Source organism: Nomascus leucogenys, chromosome 3 (genome assembly GCF_006542625.1).
Source record: "Nomascus leucogenys isolate Asia chromosome 3, Asia_NLE_v1, whole genome shotgun sequence".
NCBI lineage: Eukaryota > Metazoa > Chordata > Mammalia > Primates > Hylobatidae > Nomascus > Nomascus leucogenys.
Window position 1 is genome coordinate 67,282,988 of NC_044383.1, and position 24,681 is coordinate 67,307,668.

Here is a 24,681-nt window from a genome sequence, read left to right on the forward strand (position 1 = left end):
GTAGGGGGCAAAATAGTGGAGTTTGACTGGTATGTGACCTTTGTCTGGGAGTGCTGGATCAGTAAGGGAAAATCACCCCCAAAGTGAGCATATGCACAACCTCAGTAAACACACTGTGCATAGGGCCCTTCCAAAGTGCTGGCAGGCCACTGTGTATGCAGCAATTGAGCAACAGCCTGCCCAAAGGGAGGGGAAAAGAAAACCCTGGAACCAAGCCAATGAAAAAAAGTCCCAAGCCAAGGGCTGAGCAGGGCACTTGATTTCTCAAGTCACCCTCTTAGCTATCTTCCAAGTGTACTTTGCTTCTTTCACTAAAAGTTTGCCTCTGCTTTAAAACTTGCCTGGTATCTCAGTTGAAATATTTCCTCTGAGACACAAGGGCCAAGATCACTGTGGACTTGCTATGAGTAACTTTCTTTGGTGCCACCTAACTTGGATCCACTGTCTAGTGGTAAGTCACTGCTATACCTTGCTGTCTTCGGCTGTAAGCATTCACACCCCATATATGATTTCTTCTCCTTTTCACTTTCCTACTGTTTTGGTTCATTTTCACACTGCTGATAAAGAGATACCTGAGACTGGGCAACTTACAAAAGAAAGAGGTTTATTGGCGTCACAGTTCCACGTGGCTGGGGAGGGCTCACAATCATGGTGGAAGGTGAAAGGCACATCTCACATGGTGGCAGATGAGAGAAGAGAGTTTGTGCAGAGAGACTCCTGTTTTTAAAACCATCACATCTCATGAGACTTATTCACTATCATGAGAACAGCATGGGAAAGACCCACCAGATGATTCAGTTACCTCCCAGCAGGTTCTTCCAGTGACATTTGGAAATTCAAGATGAGATTTGGGTGGGGATACAGCCAAACCATATCATTCCATCCCCAACCCTCCCAATCTCATGTCCTCACATTTCAAAACCAATCATGCCAAGAGTCCCCCAAAGTCTTAACTCATTTCAATATTAACTCAAAAGTCAACAGTCCAAAGTCTCGTCTGAAACAAGGCACGTCCCTTCTACCTATGAGCCTGTAAAAAGGCTCAAAAGCAAATTAGTTACTTCCTGGATACAATGGAGGTACAGGCTTTGGGTAAATACAGCCATTCCAAATGGGAGAAATTGGCCAAAAAAGGGGTTACAAGTCTCATGCAAGTCCAAAATCTAGCAGGGCAGTCAAATCTTAAAGCTCCAAAATGATCTCCTTTGACTCCATGTCTCACATCCAGTTTATGCTAACACAAGAGGTGGCTTCCCAAAGTCTTGGGCAGCTCCACCCTGTGTCTTTGCAGAGTATAGCCTCCCTCCTGGCTGCTTTCATGGGCTAGTGTTGAGTGTCTGTTGCTTTTCCAGGTGCACGGTGCAAGCTCTCAGTGGGTCTACCATTCTGGGGTCTGGAGGATGGTGGCCCTCTTCTCACAGCTCCACTAGGTGGTGCCCCAGTAGGGACTCTGTGTAGGGGCCCCAACCACACAATTCCCTTCTGCACTGCCCTAGCAGAGGTTCTCCATGAGAGCCCTGCCCCAATGCAAACTTCTCCCTGTATATCCAGGCATATCCATACATCCTCTGAAATCTAGGCAGAGGTTCCCAAACCCCAATTCTTGACTTCTGTGCACTGGCAGGCTCAACACCACATGGAAGTGGCCTAGGCTTGGAGTTTAAACTCTCAGAAGCCATGGCCCTAGCTCTATGTTTGCCCTTTCAGCAATGAATAGAGCAACTGGGATGCAGAGCAACATGTCCCTAGGCTACACACAGCACAGGGACCCTGGGCCCATCCCTGAAACCACTTTTTTCTCCTTTGCCTCCAGGCCTGTGATGGGAGGGGCTGGGGTGAAACCTCTGACATACCCTGGAGGCATTTTCTCCATTGTCTTGGAGATTAACATTCAGGTCCTCGTTACTTACGCAAATTTCTGCAGCCAGCTTGGATTTCTCATCAGAAAATGGAATTTTCTTTTCTATTGCATTGTCAGACTGCAAATTTTTTGAACTTCTATGCTCTGCTCCCCTTATAAAACTGAATACCTTTAACAGCACCCAAATCACCACTTGAATGCTTTGCTACTTAGAAATTTCTCCTGCCAGATACTCTAAATCATCTCTCTCAAGTTCAAAGTTCCACAAATCTCTAGGGCAGAGACAAAATGCTGCCAGTCTTTTTGCTAAAACATGACAAGAGTTACCTTTGCTTCAGTTCCCAGTAAGTTCCTTGTCTCCATCTGAGATCATCTCAGCCTGGAGTTTATTGTCCATATTGTTTTCAACATTTTGGGCAAAGTCATTCAAGAAGTCTCTAGAGAGTTCCAAAGTTTCCCACATTTTCCTGCGTTCTTCTGAGCCTTCCAAACTGTTTCAACCTCTGCCCGTTACCCAGTTCCAAAGTCGCTTCCATATTTTTGGGTATCTTTTCAGCAGCAGTCCACTCTACTAGTACCAGTTTACTGGATTAGTCCATTTTCATGCTGCTGATGAAGACATACCTGGGACTGGGCAATTTAAAAAAGAAAGAGGTTTACTGGACTTACAGTTTCATGTGGCTGGGGAGGCCACATAATCATCGCAGAAGGTCAAAGACATGTCTCACATGATGGCAGAGAGACTCCTGTTTGTAAAACCATTAGATCTCATGAGACTTATTCACTATCACGAGAACAGCACAGGAAAGACCCACCCCCATGACTCAATTACCCCCCAGCAGCTTCCTCCTGTGACACATGGAAATTCAAGATGAGATTTGGGTAGAGATACAGCCAAACCATGTCACCTCCCTACTAATCACTCTCCTGAATGATTCCCCTTTACTACAGTGACTCTGCTTCTTTTGCTTAATTTCTCAGCTCATGCTGACAGGTGACCTGCAGTGGTGGGAGGACCTTGTGGTTCACACCCCAAAGAGTAGATCTGAGTTACTGTGCTCCTCCTAGACAGGAGGCTTGCGAGTATGGTGGAGCTAAGCCTGGATTCTGTAATATCTGGAGAATTCTTCTTCTTCTTCAACTAAAATTAGCTTTTTCTCAAAACCCACACCTGTACTATGTATTCTCCTGAGTTCTTTTCTGTATATTTTGAAATGGCTTTGCATACTCACCGGACCATTCACCTCAGAGGTAAATCAACCTCTTCTCTGCTCTCACTTTGTGTGCCACACGAATTCCTTTCCTGCTTGACACATACACTCCCCATTTTCTGTTTGAACACTCAGGCTCTTGTTGTGTCTGCCTGGCAGCCAACAGCCAGGCACATTTATGGGTGTCCCAGAGATTTACACTCTATTTTAGCCCTCCAGTCTGGATGATAGATGATCTCCAGCCCATTCCCTGTCTCCTGGCCCGCTGTCACGAAAAACACTGGCCACAGCCCTGACTCCACCCTCTTTTGTTACTTACTCTTCATCTTTTATCTCTACCGCACCCTGAGATTTAGTTTTCTAGTGGCTTTTGAGGAGGTTTCTCCACCTTTACAGGGCCTCCATTTATAGTCCACTGAAAGCACCTCTTACCTCAATACTGGGGATAGCTCCTTTTTGGGAAAAGGAACAATCTTTCCTCTGCCTAGTAAGAGCCCTTATTCCAAATTCCCTGTTTCTCCAGAGGCTTCTCCTTTATTTCAAGAAGGCAGACAAGCACTGTCCCCTAGACACTAGAGGCTGTTTTTTCTGTGAAAAAAAAAACAAAGGCTTCCCACAAGCATATCTCATTCTTCCTTCCCTTCCCACCCATTACACAGGGATTGCCATGCCTGTTTAAACTATCTTTTGCATATTGCCTATAGAAGATGAAATTTTCCTATCTTCTTCTAACTTCCTTCTCAACATGCCCAAAGATTGCCAAATGTACATACAGGGAAAAAGAAATCTGGCCTCTTTATGGCTATTGGCTAGGAACAGGGCCCTCATTTACCTAAAGAACCTGGGAAATGGAAATGCAAGAGAACGGGAAGCCATGTCATTGCTAGGATGCTCTGGATGCAGGTCACTACAAGGTCCTGGAGACAGGGATATAGGCTGGCCTAAGGCCACAAGCACAGGAGACCAAATTACTCATAGAACAGAGATAAACACTGGTCCCAGGCTAAAAGCACAAAACTGATTATCACCAGAACAGAGATAAAGGCTGGTCCCCCAAATGGGACGGAACCAGGGATGGGGTACCTGGTAAACACAAGTTCATTTCAAAACTCCGAGAATTAATGGATGGGGCCACCTTGCTCTCTCTGGTTTGCCATAGGCACAGGATTAAGGGAATAAGACAGGGATGCCATCTTCTTTCCTTCTCTCTTCTTTTATCTCTTTGCAGAGGAGTAACCACACTTCCATAAAACAAGATGGGACCAAGGTTAGGGGTACCCAGCCAGCACTGATTCATTCTGGGACCCTTAGGATGAGTGATACTTTTCACTCCAGTCTGCCATAAGTGCAAGAACCCCTATGATACACCAGAAAGGCACTGCTCACCCCAGTCTGCCATAAGCAGAGGAAAAGTGGATAAACAAGGAGGGACCCTTTTTCCCTTCTCTGTTCTGTCTTTGCACATAGTTAATCATGTCCCCATACCAGAGAACATGTTCCTCAAATAAATGCATCCTCAAGAACTGGGAAATGTTTAATCCCTAAACCTCCAAATATGACCTATCCTCAAGGAACATTGCAAGATAAATCCATCCAGTTTTGTCAAGAATGCCCAAATGCATGAAGTACTCAAAATTTTTGGCTCTTGCCTACTAATTACTTTTAACATCTGCAGATTGCCAATCTCAGCTCTACAGTAAAATGGGTTCTGTTGGACTAGTATGGTTTTGGTCTGTGTGTTCACCCAAACTTCATCACAAATTGTAATCCCCATGTATTAGGGGAGGGGTCTGGTGGAAGGTGATTAAATCATGGGGACAGACTTCCCCTTTGCTGTTCTTGTGATAGTGAGTGAATGCTCATGAGATCTGGTTGTTTGAAAGTGTGTGACACTTCCCCCTTCACTCTCTCTCTCCTGCTCCACATGGTAAGACATGCTTGCTTCCCCTTTGCCTTCCACCATGATTGTAAGATTCCTGAGGGCTCCCTGTCGTGATCCTGTTAAGTCTGTGAAACTCTGAGTCAATTAAACCTCTTTTCATAAATTATCTCGTCTCAGGTAGTTCTTTATAGCAGTATGAGAATGAACTAAAAGAGAAAATTGGAACCAGGAGAGCAGAGAATTGCTATAAAGATGCCTGAAAATGTGGAAGAGACTTTGGAATTGGGCAGAGGTTGAAACAGTTTGGAGGGCTCAGAAGAAGATGGGAAGATGTGGAAAGTTTGGAACTTCCTAGTGACTTGCTGAATGTTGTGATCAAAATGCTGATAGTTATATCGAAAATGAAGTCCAGACTGAGGTGGTCTCAGATGGAGATGAGGAACTTATTGGGAACTGGAACATGGGTCACACTTGCTATACTTTACCAAAGACACTGGTGGCATTGTGCCCCTGCTCTAGGGATCTGTGGAACTTTGAACTTGAGAGAGATTATTTAGGGTATCTGGCAGAAGAAATTTCTAAGCAGGAAAGCATTCAAGATGTAGCCTGGCTGCTCCTAACAGAGTATAGTCATATATGTTCATAAAGAGACGGTCTGAAATTGGACCTTATATTTAAAAAGGAAGCAGAGCATAAAAGTTTTGAAAATTTGAAGCCTGATCATGTGGTAGAAAAGAAAAACCCATCTTCTGGGTATGAATTCAAGCATCCCGTAGAAATGTGCATAAAGAGAAGCTGAATATTAATAGCAAAGACAGTGTGAACAATGGCTCCAGGGCATTTCAGAGACCTACTTGGCAGCCCTTCCCATCATAGGCCTGGATGCCTAGGAGGGAAAAATGGATTCATGGGCCAGGCCCAGAGCCCAGCTGCTCTGTGCAGGCTTGGGACACAGCACCCTGCACCCAGCTGCTCCAGCTCCAGCTGTGGCTGGAAGGTGCCAAGGTATAGCTCAGGCCATGGCTTCAGAATCTATTAAAACCAGAGGGTATAGTAGGAAGGAATCGCTTCAATTTGTAGATGGGCATCATCAACTTCCTGAACACATGTTCTAAAATGGATTATAAAAATAACTAATTTGGGGCAGTGTCTTTGGTTTTAAATGCTGCAGAGTGGAAGAGCATGTTTAGGTTGATGCAGGACCCACAGCTCACTATTGAACAACTGCAGATGGCTATCTATGATCCAGACACAGAGGGGGTTATTCCTGAGGGAACAGCCAGCCTTGAGGACTGAATAAAAGCTACTTTAAGGTCTGTTTACCATAAGAAAGGTGACTGCTCAACTCCCCCTAAAAATGCCTGGTGGAGCACCCCAGATGAAGCAGCTAAAATGCTTCATATACAAGCCATGTAGGACTCGCATTATGATGACAGGGATATCCACTCACTGAATATGCCTGTTACCTCGGTTATGGTAAATGCTGTGGTTAAGTGCACCCCTTCTACATGGGCACCCCATGTGACCTTACTCCTGCAGAATGGAACAATAGTTTGAGAAGCCTCATCAAATTTGCCGGGTTCTCAGCTTTCCCAAAGGGTCTTGCAGATGTTAATTAAAACATTAGGTTAATTAACCAGAGAAGGGGAAGGGCATAAGGAAGAGTCAAAGGACTCATCCCAGGAAAGTGGAAATTTTTAAGAGGTCATTAAGAAATGAGGCAAATAAAGGAAACACTGATAGGGGTGAAACCAAGAAGAAAAAGAAAGGGAAGACTCATTGGACTAATCCCAGCAAGATGGAAATCTTTAGATGGTTATTAAGAAAATCAGTGAATGAAATGGAAATTGATGGCATTAAAACAAAGCTCTTACCAAAACATTATCAAAGATTTTGCTGAACCCAAAGGACCCCCTCCTAGTCCCCCAACATTAAAGGACCCCAAACCAGGTTGCTGTATTTCCCTCAGTTTGGAGAAATTTTACAAACCAGAAAGCACAGATTATAATGAGAAATCTGATCTGAAATTGCCCGGGGTAATAGTCCAACAGACTAATCAAGATAAAGATTTACAAAAGAGTCAGAGTCCTTTGGTCCAACCTCTGGCTGGGGACCGAAAGCCTTTTGCACAAGGAAGTATAAAACGGTCTAGGGGTGAAGAAGAGACATTCTTGGAACTAGAATGTCATAAAAATGCAAGAGCTGATAGGATTATGAAAGTTGGCATATTTGAACACACTTCATATGAAGTGGTTGCATCTTTTTTACTTGATTGTATCATGGGTATGAACATTGTATCTAACTGGGAAATGTTTTCCCTACCTAGTGCCATAAAATAGAAGGCATGTCAATTTGCCCTTCAAGCAATATTAACTGGACACGCTAAATGGTAACCAGTAAGGTTGCCCAAGTCTGCACAGTGCAGAGTAGAAGCTAGGTTACTGATAGGGACAAATTCTCCACTTAACAGTCCTTTATGAAGCATTTTTAAAATTATGGCAAAGGCCTATGAGCACCTCCAAACAACAACTACTGATACTTTGCACTAGAGAATTTCAACATGAGGGGCATTTACTGTTTTACTATGAAGTGTTAGCTGAAGCTATCCTTATGACACTTGAACTACTCATACTGTCTTTGGTGATGTCAGAGAAACATTTTAATGGGAATGGCAGTTCCCAGAAGTAGTCTATAATACAATGGAAATCATTTATAAAGAATCATGCTACCTGGGGAATGCAAGGAGGAGATACCCCAAGCAGGGAGTATCTTTTCTACTACAATGGACTGTGGAACTGTCTAAGAAACTGCTGGATTCAACAGAGCTTGATAAACAGCTCTCAACTGAGTGACAGAAAGCTACTTGGTTCATGGATGACAATTCCAAGGTAAATGTTTGGAAGGCTGCTATTTTGACCAAAGAAAGTAAAAACAGATCTGTGCAGTGGGCTGAATTGCCTGCTGTTTTCCTAACAGTAATGGAAGAATTGAACAATTGTAGATGCCCCTGTGTTTGGGTTTTTACTGACTTATGTGTAGTTACTAATGGCCTGGCTATACATTCAGGTGAGAGGACAATGGAAACCTGGATGATTAAAGAGATGCCTGTAAGGAGCATGTTCCTATGGAAAATTGAGGAGTGCATTAAAGTAGAATAAGTCAATGCCCATTCCAGAATCCCAATGCCCATTCTGAATCCCGTCGAGATTCAGAAGGTGACTGGAATTGACCCCATGTGCTCCCTTGATGTGGCCTCCTGGGCCCATAAAATCAGTGGATTCAGGGAAGCTGCAGCAGTGCGGAGATGGACTGAACCTAAACCTGTTCCTTTTGTACCCTCTCAGGCACATAATGCTAATGAGACTTCTATTTGTCAGAAAAGGGACAGAGACTGCCGATGGCTATATGGTAGATTCCTTGGTGGGAAGGCCCTGAACACAGCTGGAAAGTGAGATTGATGCTGGTAGCCCTGGGGGCTACAAATAGATCTTGGCAGGAATAGACACTAACTCTGGAGTGGGCATTGCTTCCCTTGTGGAAGATGAAAATGCCCAGCGTGTCATAAAACAAAAACAAAAACAAACAAACAAAAAAGCAGAAGATATTGCGTGGATTTGGATTGCCCCTGTCATTTCTTCAGACTAAGAAAGATGCTGAATGGCCACAACAATGGGCAGAGAAATATCCTTCTCACAGTAATAGTTTTATAGAAAAGTGGAACTGGCAATTAAAACATTGTTGTTTGAAACAGAGGGAGAGGGAGACAAAGGCATGAAAGGCTAGCTTACACGCCTTTGCAAGTGTGTGTTCATTCAACATGAGTAGGACTAAAGGAGTTTCTCCACTAGATTTTTCTATTTTTCTGGTTTATCTGGGGAAGAGGCCATGGGGAGTACGGTGGAATGACTATGCAATTTTTGCTAAGGAAAGAGTACACTGATTTAAAGACTATATATTTTTCTTTTTTCCTCAGATCACCTCAAAGATAATTTTTTTTCTCTTTCTCCTTTCTGACGCAATGGTCCTAGGACAAGTACTGGAGGCAGGGATGATTTCTAAGCATGAAACTGTAACTATGTTTTTATTTTATTTGTTTATTTATTTTTGAATTGAGGTCTTGTTCTGTCACCCAGGCTGAAGTGCAATGTCACAATCATGGCTCATCGTAGCCTTGACCTCCTGGGCTCGATTGATCCTTCCACCTCAGCCTCTTGAGTAGCTGAGACTACGGCACACACCACCTCGGCCAGCTAATTTTTGTACTTTTCATAGAGACGGGGTTTTGCCACATTGCCCAGACAGATCTCTAACTCCTGCACTCAAGCTATCTGCCCACCCTGCCTCCCAAAGTGCTGAGATTACAGGTGTGAGGCATCATGTTCAGTCAATATTTTAAAACCTTATGTCAGAATTTTGTATGTCTTTTGTTTGATAGGTTCAGTGTGGGGCTGGTTGCCAGAAAGCAAAAGCCAGATTAGAGAGTTGGGACTTTCAGCTCCAACCCACAACCTTTGGGGAGAGGAGAGGGGCCAAAGGTCAAGTTGATCACCAATGACCAATGATTTAATCAATCATGCGTACATAATTAAACCTCCATAAAAACCCATGAGGACAGAGTTTGAAGGGCTTCCAGATAGTTGAATACGTGGAAGATCCTGGAGGGTGGTATGCCCAGGGAGGACATGGAAGCTCCACTCTGCACCCCTTCCCTCATACCTCACCCTGAACATCTCTTCATCCGTATCCTTTGTAATGTCCTTTCAATAAACCAGCAAATGTAAAATAAATAAATACATTTAAAACGTTATAAACTTTAAAAGTTATATAGTATTGATTGCCTTTCACAGCAGAAACATTCATAAATCTATGTAAAAAGATCATTTTAGCAAGGGATTCTAAAAAATAATTATTGCTAAGAATGTTATCAGAAAGTACACAATAGATCATTCCTCTTCCTTCAGGTTGGCACAATATGAAAACAAGGATTTAATTTGTTGAGAAAAGAATACACCCAAGAAGTGCAAGGATTCAATTTAACTCCAGTAATTGTGTGTGTTTAATATAGTGACATTATTTTAAAGGAGTTTTAATTTATTTAGTGGTGTAAAAATAGTTTTAAAAGAGAAAATTAGCAGTTACATAACATCTACCTACCTAAGGTGAATAACAATGCACTATTAATAAATTATAATTTCTGGGTTATGTCAGTTTTATGCCAATTTTATGTTACTTTTTCTGTAGTTAAAGCACTGTTCTGTTTATTCATAAACAGTTAATAATATTTTATAATTAAAAACCTGCACCTCCAAAACAGCCTGCTGTGCTTACTTTTCTCATAGATGCTGTTAGTAATGAAAATTTAAATCATTATAAAAGATGTCTTAGAATATTTTACCCATTTTCAACACAAATGACTATTATTCTATAGCTTCCTGGAAAAAAATAAGAAATAATAAATCATTTAAGCATTGCTAACATGTATAGTCAATATAGTAAATAAAATTATGGAATGATAAAAACATCTGGATTAAAATAATTAGCAAAAATATACCATCAAGAGTTAATGTATAGAATTAAAAATGAGTGTCCCAAATTTCACTCAATTCAAAATGTCAAAAAAAGTCCCAGAAAATTGCTACCATGGTAATCTTCTTAAACAAAATTGGAGCTTTTAAAAATACATATTTTCTAAGAGATTTCAGTAGCAAAGCAGTTATTTTTAGCAAAGCAGTTATCAAATGATGTTTACTTATATTAAATACATGTATTTAATATGTATCTTTGATTCAAGCTTGAATTAAGAGGAGGAAAAACTAAATATGTTTGTAGGTTAAATTATGTCACATTTTGAAAAGATTATCTAGTAAATTATTTGCTTCTTGCCTTCTTATTCAGGACCTTACTGAGTATCATATGTTTACATACAACCTACAACCTACGTTCTTAGGTTCTTGGAAATGTTAGAGGGCAAATATTTGTGCTGAAAATGGCACTGCCAGTAGTTCTTATCTCCTTTACCTAGAAATGAGCACATAGTAAGTTTGCGATATTATTAGCTATTGGTAGCCATTTACAAGTAGATCTTTCTGAGGCCACTTTCTTGAGATACTTTCAAAGTCATATTCATTTACAGAAGCTTTTGTTTGAAGCTTAAAATATTTTTTTCTATCTTTAGTCATCTGTATTTTGGGTGCCTCAAACTACTGGTTCCCATGTTAAATATCCAAAGAGTTACCAACTGGAGACCTAATTTTGAGGACCCCAGATTAGAATGCAACCTGGGAATTATTCTCTTCTCCAAAAAAAAAAAAAAAAATGTTCCAGTAAAGTAGATGACATTGTCCTCCTAATCTGAGTCAGAAATGTCAAAAAACTATTCAGGCAGAGGCTTTCTAGAAAGTCATGATTTTCTCTTATAGAATACATTTTCCCTATTATTTTTGTAAAACAATGTATCAGTGTATTTACTTTCATCAGTACAGGTTAGAACACCATTATTAGCAGAATTATTCCTTTTTAAATGTGAATCTCTCCTGGAAGAAATTGTTATTTCCAAGTTCAACTTCAATCAGAAACAATGTTTGCAGATCACTTAACCAGAGCCGGTCATGTTATGCCATACAATTCTTCCTGAAATGCCTCCTTTTATGTAATCACAACAATGAAAACAAATCTTATAGAAGTCTTTGGACCAGAAATATCTGCAATTATAATTCATGCCCACAATGGGCATGAGATTTATGAGATTCACTGGGAAAGGGGTTGCACTTCAGAATATTGCAATACTCTGTCTGCACTAAAAAATTAATGATACAAAAAACCGTCTGCAAGACAAAAAGTATTGGAAACACTCCATCACTCAATAGTCACTCTGGTATTTAGTATTTCAAGTTGGGAAAGATTGTTTCCAATGTATCATTCTGCTCAAATGAAAGAGTGCTTTTGAGAAAAGAAGAGCTTGAGCTATTTCTTAACAAGAAATTGAAAAAGATCTTAATATTGTCTAAGCAGATGAAGCACCAATGGCCAGTTTTTCCTTAAAATGATATGTTGTGAGACATATTTAAAGCAGCAGTTCTCTATAACCATTATATTTAAAAAGCTAATTATTTAATATAAGTGTAGCTCTTTTAACAGACTTGGAAAAATACAATTGAAATTTGTTTCTAAAATTTTCTTAAATTATAAGATTCTCTAGTAAAGGTAAAAATAATGTTGCATAGATTTTGAAAAATGGTACCATGCTATTAAATGTCTCATTTGTTTCATACACAGTTCTTAGAAATAGAAACTGATTTACTACTGAGTGTTTCTGAGTTAAGGAACTAAGGATGGAGAAAATTAATCTCAAAAGCTTAAGAAATTGCAAAATATTTTCTTCCAATATCAGAGAGAAATATATATTTTCTGTGGCCAAGAAGTCTAAAAGATAGGACAGAAAGTAAGCATTTATCATAGACACTGAGATACAACTAATTACAAGATTCTCTTCACCATGAAAAATAAAGTGTGGAAAGTGTATTTTCCATCAGGATCAATAAACAGGCCCACAAATGACTCTTACAAAACGAGTTAAAAACGGTCCATGTATAAAAGTTTTATATTTGATTGTGTAATTAGTGAAAAAAGTATTTGACTTCAATAATTTGAAAAATGGTATGATTTTATTAGAAGTTTTAGCCTAAACATTATTTCATTTCACTTTATTTATTCTGTAAATGCTTCATTCATTACCTACTATATCCTAGCTACTCTTCTAGGAACTAGAGATTCAGATATAAAAGACAAACAAAGTCCTTCCTGGAGCACACATTTAGTTGGGAATGCTAAAAAAATCCAATACCCAAGTAGACACACACATCATTTTATGCAATTGTAAATTCTGTGATATAAAATAAAGCCAATTGGAATCTGATTTGGGTAACGAATGGCAAAGAGTGAGAAGCGTTTTATACTGGTAGATCAACATAGACCTCCCTAAAAGGTGATGTTGGAGCTGAGTTCTGAAGGCTGAATAGGAATCAAATATGTAAGGCTATGGAAGAAGAGTGTTCCTGGTTTAATATCAAGTGTAAAGGTCCTGGGATAAAAAACAGTTCAGGTTCCAAAGTGTTATTTAATATTTTGGCTACAAACTTTGGCTACTGTTCATGTTCATATCGAAGAAAAAGCATAAAGTTAATGTTATAGATGTGTAAATTTATAGATTTTCTCATCGACTGGACTCTTGGGCCATTTATTTCTCTATTCTTATTTCAGTACAATTCCACTAAAGAAACTACAAACAACATGATTCAGATTTAAGTTTGCAAATATTTTTATTTCAATGACAAAAATTAAATGATGTTATTGTCTTCAGAAGATCACGAAGACAGAAGATTTAATAAGAAAATGTGGTATAGACATACAATGAAATATTATTCAACCTTAAAAATAATGGAAATTCTGACAAAAGTTACAACATGGGTGAATCTTGAAGACATTAAGCTACGTGCAACAAGCTAGTAACTAAAGGAAAAATACCGTATAATTCTACTTACATGAGATCACTATAATAGTCAAATTCATAGAGTTGGAAAATAGAATGGTAGCTGCCAGGAGCTGAGGAAAAGTTAGAGTGGGGAGTTATTATTTAACAGGTAGCGTTTCGATTTTTGAAGATGAAAATGTTCTGGAGATGGATGGTGATTATGATTGAACAAGAATGTAAATGTATTTAATGCCACTGAATTGTACACTTGAAAAATCACTAAAATAGTAAATTTCATTATATGTATATATCTTACCAGAATTTAAGAAAAGAATGTATTTAATTATTGTGGTGATGTGTGTTCCCTAGATTACATTATAGAAAGACTGTACTTAATATGAAATTCCCAGTAAAGAAATTTAAAATGTACTTTTTGCTGCTTTGATCATATTCAATATTTCAAGATCTCTAGGACTATATCTTATTAAAACAAAAATCCTTTCTTTCTGAAATTAGTTATAACAAGAGGTAAAAAAAGTCAACAGGCAAATTTTTCTTCAAATTTTCTCTATTATAAATGATGAACAGTAGCAGAATAAATTATTTTTAGGTTATGTTCTAGTTAAACATTATTTAGTGTGTGTATATATTTACATATATACTATCTTACAGAAACAGCCAAAAATAGAAACTACTGTAAATATATACCTCAAATAAATCTAATTTATTGGATGCAACGTTATGTATTTCATCGCAACTTAAGATGGATGTAAAATTCTAACAATTGTAGTAAACCCTTATCCTACTGTTTATGAAAAAAATGGTTTTCTCCTGGAGTTAAGCAATTAATAAAAAAGACTATTCATCATACATGATACCATTTTATATTAAAAAAATTTGTTTCTACTTATGCCATGGTGAATTCTCAAACACTGTGTTAGGTAAATGCTTAATTAATTAATATAAACCACATATAGTAAGGAGGAAATAAACTGCTTTATTCCATCTTGCTGAGCTACATGAGCCTAAAGATAAAAGCTTCCTTTACTACAGGAAATTGGTAATGAGCAGTGAAAAATCATGGTGGCATTCTCACATTATGAAGTTAGGCCTACCAGGCAGGACTTAGCCCTAAAGACATTTATCATTAAATCAAATCTGCAAAGATCATGCAATATCTCTTAGCATCATGGAAGGCATTCCTGGGCAGAGGAACCTGACAGACACTTAGAAGCCATTGCACCAACAAGTAGCACCTCTCATCATTTCTGCTACACGAAGACTATTATAGTAGAAAGTAAGGGAAACTATTAATAACAGTCCAATAGAAAGAAAGTGGCTCAACTATGTAATTGAGTGCTAAAACTTCTATTTTGCTTATATTTATTTTATTTGCATAACCAAACCCCAGCTGTCGTAGTCCATTTTGTGTTGTTCTAAAAAACACCTGGAATAGGTGATTTATAAATTAAAAAGGCTTGTTTGGCTTATAATTCTGATTACTGGAAAGTTTGAGATTGGGCATCTGTATCTGGTGAGGACTTTGGGCTGTTTCCCCTCATGGCAGAAGGTGAAGGGGAATAGAATGTGCAGAAGCCACATAGTGAGAAAGGAAGCAAATGGGGGTGGGGAGGTGCCAGGCTCTTTTTTTTCAACATTTATTTTAGAATCAGGGGCATATATGCAAGTTTAATACAAAGGTGTATTGCATGATGCTGAAGTTCTGAGTACAAATAAATATATTGCCCAGGTCAGCCACTGTGGAAAGCAGTTGGAAGATTTCTCCAAGAACTAAGAGTTGAACTACTATTCAACCCAGCTATCCCAGGCTCTTTTTTATTTTTTTAATAGAATCTGGTCTAAATATTATTTCAGTTATTTAGTGAAGGAGAGGAGAAGGAGAAGAAGGAGAGAAGGAAGAAAAACTACAGGAGAAAAAGGAGATGAGGAAGTTGGAGGAGGAGGAAGGGGAGGAGAAGGAGGAGGCTGAGGTGGAGGAAAAGGAGAAGAAGGAGGAAGAGGAGACAAAGAAGGAGGAAGAGGAGATGAAGACGAATTTTCAACCAGTTCTTTCAGGAACTAATAAAGTGAGAATTCACTCACCTCCAGGGAGGGCATTAATGTATTGGTGAGGAATCCACTCCCATGACCCAAGCCCCTTCCAATAGGCCCCACCACCAACGTTGGGGATGCAATTTCAACATCAGATTTGGAGGGGATAAACATCCAACCATAACACTATTTTTTTATCTAGATCCACAAAGATAGATGACCATGCTGGAAAAATAAACCTATGTGGATTCTAAGGACTGATATTAAATTACAACCAAATTCTTCAAGCTAAGCACTGTTTAGCAATCCTTTCTTTTCCTCCTAGTCAATTGTCTCTTACTTTTATAAATTCCACATTTCTTCATCTTTCCTCAAAATTCCACCTCCATTTCCACTCTCACAACTTTTGAATGATGTCCTTATTTTCTATTTCACTAGTAAAGTGACCAACATAAGCAATGCTAACTGTATGAATCCATCTACGTCTGTGCTTTGACGGTCTCCCTTCCCTCCTGACCACACACCTGCTGAAGGTTAGCACCGCTTTTCTTGCACTAGATGCTCAATGATTTCCTCAAGGAATTCTCTCCTCCCTCTTATATCATCAGTTTCTTACCTCACCAAGAATCCACCTGTGAAAATGCAAATTAATTCTTATTTTAATAGTTTAACGATTCCTTTCCTTGAATTTATCTTCTTCTCACTTTATTGAACTACATGTCAACTGTTCTTTATAGCAGAAATTCCTCAAAAGCATAGACTACATTCATTTTTTAAAAAATCCTCACCTCTCATTTTCTCTTCAGACAATTTTAATTATGCTTTTGTTCCCATGTGATACATTTCTTCCAATGACTGTCTTGCAAACTTCAGTGATAAGTTCATTCTTATAAAAATTATCAGGAGCATGGTACAATTATTTCTTCTGTTTTACATTCAAATTCTAAATTACTACTTTATTTATTTTTACAACAAATAAATTTGAGAATGAATATAAAGAAAGTTAATGATTCTCTATTTCATCTCCTTGAAATAATAAATGTCAAAAACCTATTGTCTTTTCTAAAAAAATAGACATATCAATGGTTAACAGATACATAAAACGCTCAGCGTCACTAATTATTGGGGAGATGCAAATTTAAACCACCAGGAGACGTCACTTTACACCTGTTAGAATGGCTATTACCAAGAAGACAGAAAACAAGTGTTGGCAAGGATGTGAAGAAATGGAGATCTTTGTATCCTGTTGATGGGAATGTAAATTACTACAACCATTATGGTAAATAGTATGGAGATTCCTCAAAAAAACTAAAAATAGAATTACCATATGATCCAGCAATTCCGCTTCTGGGTATTTACTCAAAAGAGTTAAAATCAGTATGTCAAAGAGATATCAGCACCCCCATAGTCATTGCAGCACTACTCACAATAACCAAGTAATGACGTCAAACCAAATGTCTATCCAAGGGTAAATGTCTATCCAAAGGTAAATGGATAAAGAAAATGTAGTATATATGCATAATGAAATACTATTCAGTCTTGAAAATGAAGAGATTTTGTCATTTGCATCAAGATAGATGGAATTGGAAAATACTGTGCTAAGTGAAATAAGCCAAACACAGAAAGACAAATACTGCATGTTCTTACTTACATGTAAAATCTAAAACAACTGAAATTATAGAAGCAGAGAGTAAAATGGTGGTTACCAGAGGCTGGGCATGGGAGAAATGGGCAGATAATAGTCAAAAATATCAAGCCTTAGTTAGATAGGAGGAATACATCTGATGTTTATAAATCAATAGCACAATATGCTGATCACAGATAATAATTACTGTACATTTCAATATCATTCAAAGTAAATTTGTAATGTTCTCATCACAAGTAATGTTAAGTATCTGAGGTGATTGATATGTTAATTAGACTAATTTAATTATTCCACATTGTTTTAAAAGATAATAATACCACTCTATCCCATAAATATATACAACAATAATTTGTCAATATATAATTTAAAAATTCTCCAAAAATAATCTGTTGGTTTACTTTCCTTGTGTTTTCCCATTATAAAATTGTGTACAATAACACATGCACTTATATACATTTTGGTTTGGTATTAAAATGACAATTGAACCACACTAACCTGTTTTTCTACCATTTCTATTTGTCTTCTGATTCATGAAGATTTAACTTAGTCTTTTGATGTGTTGAATAGCATTTCATAATTAAGGCACTCTGAATTTCATTCAATTTTGCCTCTACTGGTAGTTGTTTCTAACTTTTTCTACTGTTAAGAACACTGATATAATTAACATCCTTGTTAATATATGTCTGTACCTGGGTTCCCAGAAATCAGATCCTAAAACGCATGGTTAAATGTAACAGTTTTACTAAGACTTATTGCTCAAAGAGCATGAGTGAGACAGGAGAATAAAATAGGAAGAACTGAAAGCCAATACAAAGACAGGTTATTTAGTTGGCCACTGCTAGGGTATCTATTTGCTCAGTGACTTATAGCCATTTGAGGAACTGTATGATCCTCTGTCCCAGAAAAAAAAAAGGAGAAAACATTTAACCATTAGCTCTTCTTCCTTATTAATCGCAGGTTTACTCCACAGGGCATTAAGTCCCCTAAACTTCTAGGTTGCACATGCTTGAGTTCTTAACTCGTTCCCAAGGTGTCCTCCCCTCTGATGTCAACTATTAATTTCTGGGGGAGCAAGCAAGAAGAGTGGAAAAACAAGACTTAAGTGAGACCATGGTCAGGTCAGGTTGTAACTGTGATCCTGGTGAGAATTTGCATGAAACTGATTTCCACAGAAGTGGAAAAAATAGTTATGCCAATAGAGTCTTTAATATGCATAAGAGATACTAATAATCCACTCTTTGCACCACTCAGAATTTCTCATGTAATTCTACTCTCTTTCAGGGAGGTAGCTAGCTGCAGTCTCTGCAAACACTTAATATAGTATAGTTACTGAAATAAGCTACAATTCTCACTTCTTCTCAGGGGCACAAATCGTTCTCAGAAATTTCACTTCTGTACTTATTCTAGGTTTCCTTCATCCTCAGTCTGCACTTCAACTACTTTGGGCCCTAAGTCACCAAGCCCTTGTTAGGCTGTGTTAACTGCCCAGTCACCATTATTACTGGATACAGAAGTGCCTAGTAAATTCTATGGGTCTCACGCATACTGTTTCACAAATCCAACATATAAAAGCAATGCTAGTTTGTCGTAATGATCTGAGTAGATTTCCCCCTCCCCACCACACAAAAATTTTAAAATGTTGGTCCATAGTCATGAGTAACCCATAATTATCAAGAGGAAATTACAGTTTCAAGTGTAGTGGAAGATTTTTCTCTTTACCCTCATAGGAGTCTAATGGCCCTGGGAGCTAGGACCACTAACCTGAAAGACCCCAAGTTTCAGGGTGGGATGAGAGCATTAGTACATGAAGCTCTATGAAAGTAACCAGTTGTTTGTTTCTGGACCTGTGCGTTCTATTAGAAACACAACACTGTAATATGTTAGTTGTTTACTCAGTGCATCTACTGCATCATAATTGGGCATTTCAACGTTCTTTTAGGATTTAGTTAGATGCGTCTGTGCAATAAAGTACGTGGTAAGACAATGGATCACATTTTCTTCTGTCCTCATTTTCACTGTAGACTCTCTCCGAAATGAGCCAGCTGATCTGAGACAATATTGTAGGGAATATCATGCTCGTAGATCAGGTATCCTGTAAATTGAATAGACCAAGCATTGTAATTAGGGAAGTCACACTCATATTTGTAATAGCTATATATTCCAGCAAGGAGTGAATTACTACCTTCCCCAGGATAGAAATCATATGTGTGTGTGTATATATAGATATATAAATATCTATATATAAATATCGATATATAAATATAGACATATATATCTATATTTAAATATATATCTATATAAATATAGATATATATATATTTATATATATATCTATATATAAATATATATATATTTATATATAGATATATATATCTATATAAATATCTATATTATATATAAATATATATATCTATATAAATATCTATATATAAGTATCCATATATAAATATATATATAAATATATATATATATATATACCCTCCCCACCAACTTACTGAGTGATCTCCTTAAGAAATAGTGTCAAACAGAGGGCAAGATGTCTCTTTCCTCAATAGGTAATTGTTTAGGATTTTCAGTAAAAAAATCAGCCTTAATGAGAAGCCCATACTGTCTGGATCACAAAGAGCATCCATCTCCACCATTATGGTAACTTTGTTCATGAGCCCCTTGTGAAAACAATGATGTGAGTAAGGAAAGACACTGGTTGAATTTCACAGGACAAGTCATACTTTCTACCTAGTTGCAGAGGTTTCTCTGTAGTAGACACCCTCTGAAGGGATATACAAAGCTCTACTGGCCTTTTGCCTCTTCGCTTGTATTAGTCCATTTTCATGCTGCTGATAAAGACATACCTGAGACTGGGAAGAAAAAGAGATTTAATTGAACTTACAGTTCCACATGGCTGGAAAGGCCTCAGAATCACAGCAGGAGGTGAAAGGCACTACTTACATGGTGGTGGCAAGAGAAAAATGAGAAAGATGCAAAAGTGGAAACCCCTGACAAAACCATCAGATATTGTGAGACTCATTCACTACCACAAGAACAGTATGGGAGAAACCGCCCCCATGGTTCAAACTGTCTCCTACCGGGTCCCTCCCACAGTATGTGGGAATTATGGGAGTACGATTCAAGATGAGATTTAGGTGGGGAAACAGAACCAAACCATATCTTTCCACCCCTGACCCCTCCAAATTGCATGTCCTCACATTTCAAAACAAATGATGCCTTCCCAACAGTCCCCCAAAGTCTTAACTTTGGGTTAATTTTAGCATTAACCCAAAAGTCCACAGTCCAATGTCTCATCTGAGACAAGTCAAGTCCCTTCCACCTATGAGTCTGTAAAATCAAAAGCAAGCTAAATACTTCCTAGATACAATGGGGATACAGGTATTTGGTAAATACAACCATTCCAAATGGGATAAATTGGCCAAAACAAATGGGTTACAGGACCCATGCAAGTCCAAAATCCAGCGGGGCAGTCAAATTTTAAAACTCCAAAATGATCTCCTTTGACTCTAGGTCTCACATCCAGGTCATGCTGATGCAAGAGGTAGGTTCCCATAGTCTTGGGCAGCTCTGCCTCTGGGTGTAGCACCATTCCCGGCTGCTTTCATGGGCTAGTATTGAGTGTCTGCAGCTTTTCCCGGTGCATGGTGCAAGCTGTCGGTGGATCTACTGTTCTGGGGTCTGGAGGACGGTGATCCTCTTCTCACAGCTCCACCAGCTCCACCAGGTGGTGCCCCAGTAGGGACTCTATGTGGAGACTCCAACTCCACATTTCCCCTCTGCACTGGCCTAGCAGAGGTTCTCGATGAGGGTGCTGCCCCTGTAGCAAACTTTTACCTGGACATCTAGGCGTTTCCATACATCTTCTGAAATCTAGGTGAAGGTTCCCAAATCTCCGAAGAAATATTACATGATCATATAAACAGAGGCAGAAAAAGCATTTGACAAAATCCACCACCCATTCATAATAACAAACTCTCATTAAAATAGAAACAGAGAGAAACTTCCTCAAACTTGATTATGTATAAAAACCTACTGCTAACATCACACTTAATGGTGAGAAACTCAAAACTTTCCACTAGTATCAGGAACAAGGCAAGGATTCCCCCTCATACTCCTGCATTTCAACATTGTATTACAAGTCCCAACTAATGCAATGAGACAAAAAAAAAAAAAAAAAGAAATTTAAAGTACACAGATTGTGAAGATATTCTTGAGTTCAGCTACATCCTTCCTAATTTTCTGCCTACTGGATGTGTCCATTTCTGAAAAAGGATTGTTGAAGTCTCCACCTATAATGTTGTATTTATCTATTTCTCTTTGCACTTCCACCAGTTTTTGCTTCAAATATTTTAATGCTCTATTTTTGGGCACATACATGATAATAATTTTTATGTCTTCTTGAGGAATTGACCCATAACATTATGTTATGGCCAACTTTATCCCTGATCACTTTCCTTGCTTTAAAGTCTGTTTTGTTTGAAATTAATATAGCTATTCCTAGTTTCCTTTGATTGGGATTAGCATAATATATATCTCTCTATTTATTTTTTAATCTTTATAATTAACTTTCAATTTCTTTACATGTGGAACCAATAACAGAATGATTTTCTTATTTTTAAGGCTTAATAATATACCATTGCCTGTATAGACCACATTTTCTTTATTTGTGTATCTGTCAATATACTTTTTGGTTATCTCCATATCTTAGACACTGTGAATAATTCTGCAATTGACCTGAGAATGCAGTTTTCTCTTCTAGATTCTTATTTCTATACTTTGGAAATATACTCAGAAGTGAAATTGCTGGATTATATGATAGGTTTTTTTTGTTTGTTTATTTGTTTGTTTGTTTGTTTGTTTTCTGGGAGACTGAGTCTAGCTCTGTCACCAGTCTGGAGTGCAGTGGTGTGATCTCAGCCCACTGCAACCTCCGCCTCCCTGTTCAAGCAGTTCTCCTGCCTCAGCCTCCTGAGTACCTGGGACTACAGGCACGCACCACTACACCCAGCTAAATTTTGTATTTTTTAGTAGAGACGGAGTTTCAACATGTTGGTCAGGATGGTGTCCATCTCTTGACCTCATGATCCACCTACCTCAGCCTCCCAAAGTGCTGGGATTACAGGTGTGAGCCACCGCGCCTGGCAAATAGTTCTATTTTTAAAATTTTTTGAGGAGCCGCCATACTATTTTCCATAACTGCTGTGTCATTTTACATTTCCAGAACAGTGTACAATAGTATACAGGTTCCAATTTCTCCATATCTTCACACTTAGTATCTTTTCTTTTTTTGATAATAGCCAACCTACCAAGTATTAGGTGATATTTCATTGCAGTTTTGGTTTGCATTTTCCTGATAGTTAATGTTGAGCAGCGTTTCAATAGTTATTGGTCATTTTTGTGTTTTTGGATAAATGTCTATTCAAGTTTTTTGCCTATTTTGCCTATTTTTAAATTGGGTTATTTTTTTTCTTGCTGTTGAGTTATAGGAGTTCCTTATATATTTTGGAAACTAATCCGTTATCAAATATATGGTTTGCAAATATTTTCTCCCATTCCCAAGGTTGCTTTTTCATTCTATTATTTCTTTTGCTGTGCAGAAGCTTTTTTATGTGATATATTTCCATGACATCACATAAATATTTTTGCTTTTGTTGCTTGTGATTTTGGGGCCATATCCGATAAATTAATGCCAAGAGGCTTTACTCTTATACTTTCTTCTAGGAATTGTGTAGTTTCAAGTCTTATATTTAAGTCTTTAACCATCTTGCCTTTGTGTGTGTGTGTTTGATGGAAGATAGGGTATTTAATTTCTATTTTTGTGTGTGTGGATATCCAGTTTTTCTGATACCATTCACTTTTTAAAAACCATTTTTCCCCATTGCTTGCTTTTGGCATCTTTGTGGATCACAAGTTTATTATATATGTGTGGGCTTATTTCTGGGCTCTCTATTCTGCTCCATTGGCCTATATGTTTGTCTCAATGCCAGTACCATACTGTTATGGTTACTGTAGAATTGTAATATATTTTGAAACCAGAATGTGTGATGCCACAGTTTTATTCTACTTTCTCAAAATTTCTTTGGCTCTTCTGGATCTTTTGTGCTTCTATGCTTCCATATTATCTTTACAGAAATAGAAAAAAAAAAGAATTTTTTTTTTAGTAAAAAGAAAGGCCATTGGGATTTTGATGGGGATAGCACTCAATCTGTAGATCACTTTGCATGGTATAGACATTTTAACAATACTAAACAGAATGAAGGATAAAAGTTGGGAACATTTTATACCTTTCTGTAATGAAAATGCTCAATAAACTAGGTACAGAAAAAATATACCTCAATATAATAAAAACAATATGTGACTATGCCACAGCTAACATCATAATCAACAGTGAAAATGTGAAAGCTTTTTCTCTAAGATCAGGAATAAGACAAGAATAGAATTTTCTCTAAGATCAGGAACAAGATAAGAATAACCACTCTCATCACTTGTACTCCTGAAAGTACTAGACTTCCTAGCCAAAGCAATTAGGCAACAAAAAGAAATCAAGGGAATCCAAACCAGAAAGAAAGAAGTTATTTCTGTATACAAGTGACATGACTTCATGTGTAGAAAACTCTAAAGACTCCACAAAAGAACTGTTAGAACACAATGAATTCAGTAAAGTTTCAGGATACAAAAATCCAAAAAGGAAATTAAGAAAACAATCCCATTTACAATAATGTAAAAAAGAATAAGATACATAGGAATAAACCTAACCAAGGAAGTGAAATATTTATTACGGGTACTGGGAAGAACACATTTACAGTCACCACAGTCACCCTTCAAGCAAAAGAAGTTGTGCTGATCTGCTCCAATGTAGATGTACCATACAGCACAGTAGCTGCAATTAGAGCTACTGCTTGATTAATGTTTTGGTAGTACCCTCTCATCTACTACGACATGTTGATTTTTACAGAGGGCTTAGATAGGGATACTATGAATTCTACCCACTCTGAATCTTTCACAATTTTGTTGGGATTTTGGCAATACTTTTAGTAAAACAAAGTGTGATTAGACAATTTTGTATTCAACTGAGCAACCTATCAAGTACACAGTTAATGACAAACAATACTGAATATGCAAGAAAACAATTCATATTATTCCCATGAGCTATTTTTGTAGGATATAATGAGCTGTACTACTGTGAAATACAGTAGCTACCAGCTCTATGTAGCCAAAATGAATTTTAATTTTAATTAACAAAAATAAAATTAAATTAAAAATTCAGCTCCTGATTACATTAGCCAGATTTCAAGTACTCAATAGATAACATCCACTAGAGCCTACCACATTTGACACCACCACATTTCCATCATTGGAGAAAGCTATACAGAACAGCACTGTGCTGAAGGATCAGCTTTATTAAACTAACGTGATTAGGAAACCTCAACACTGGGACTGTTGATGAACATCAAATATATTTAATAGATGGAAAACATTCATATTTGGAAACGAAATTCATATTTGGAAATAAAATAAGACAAATATAGGTATAAATATTTCTATGTATAT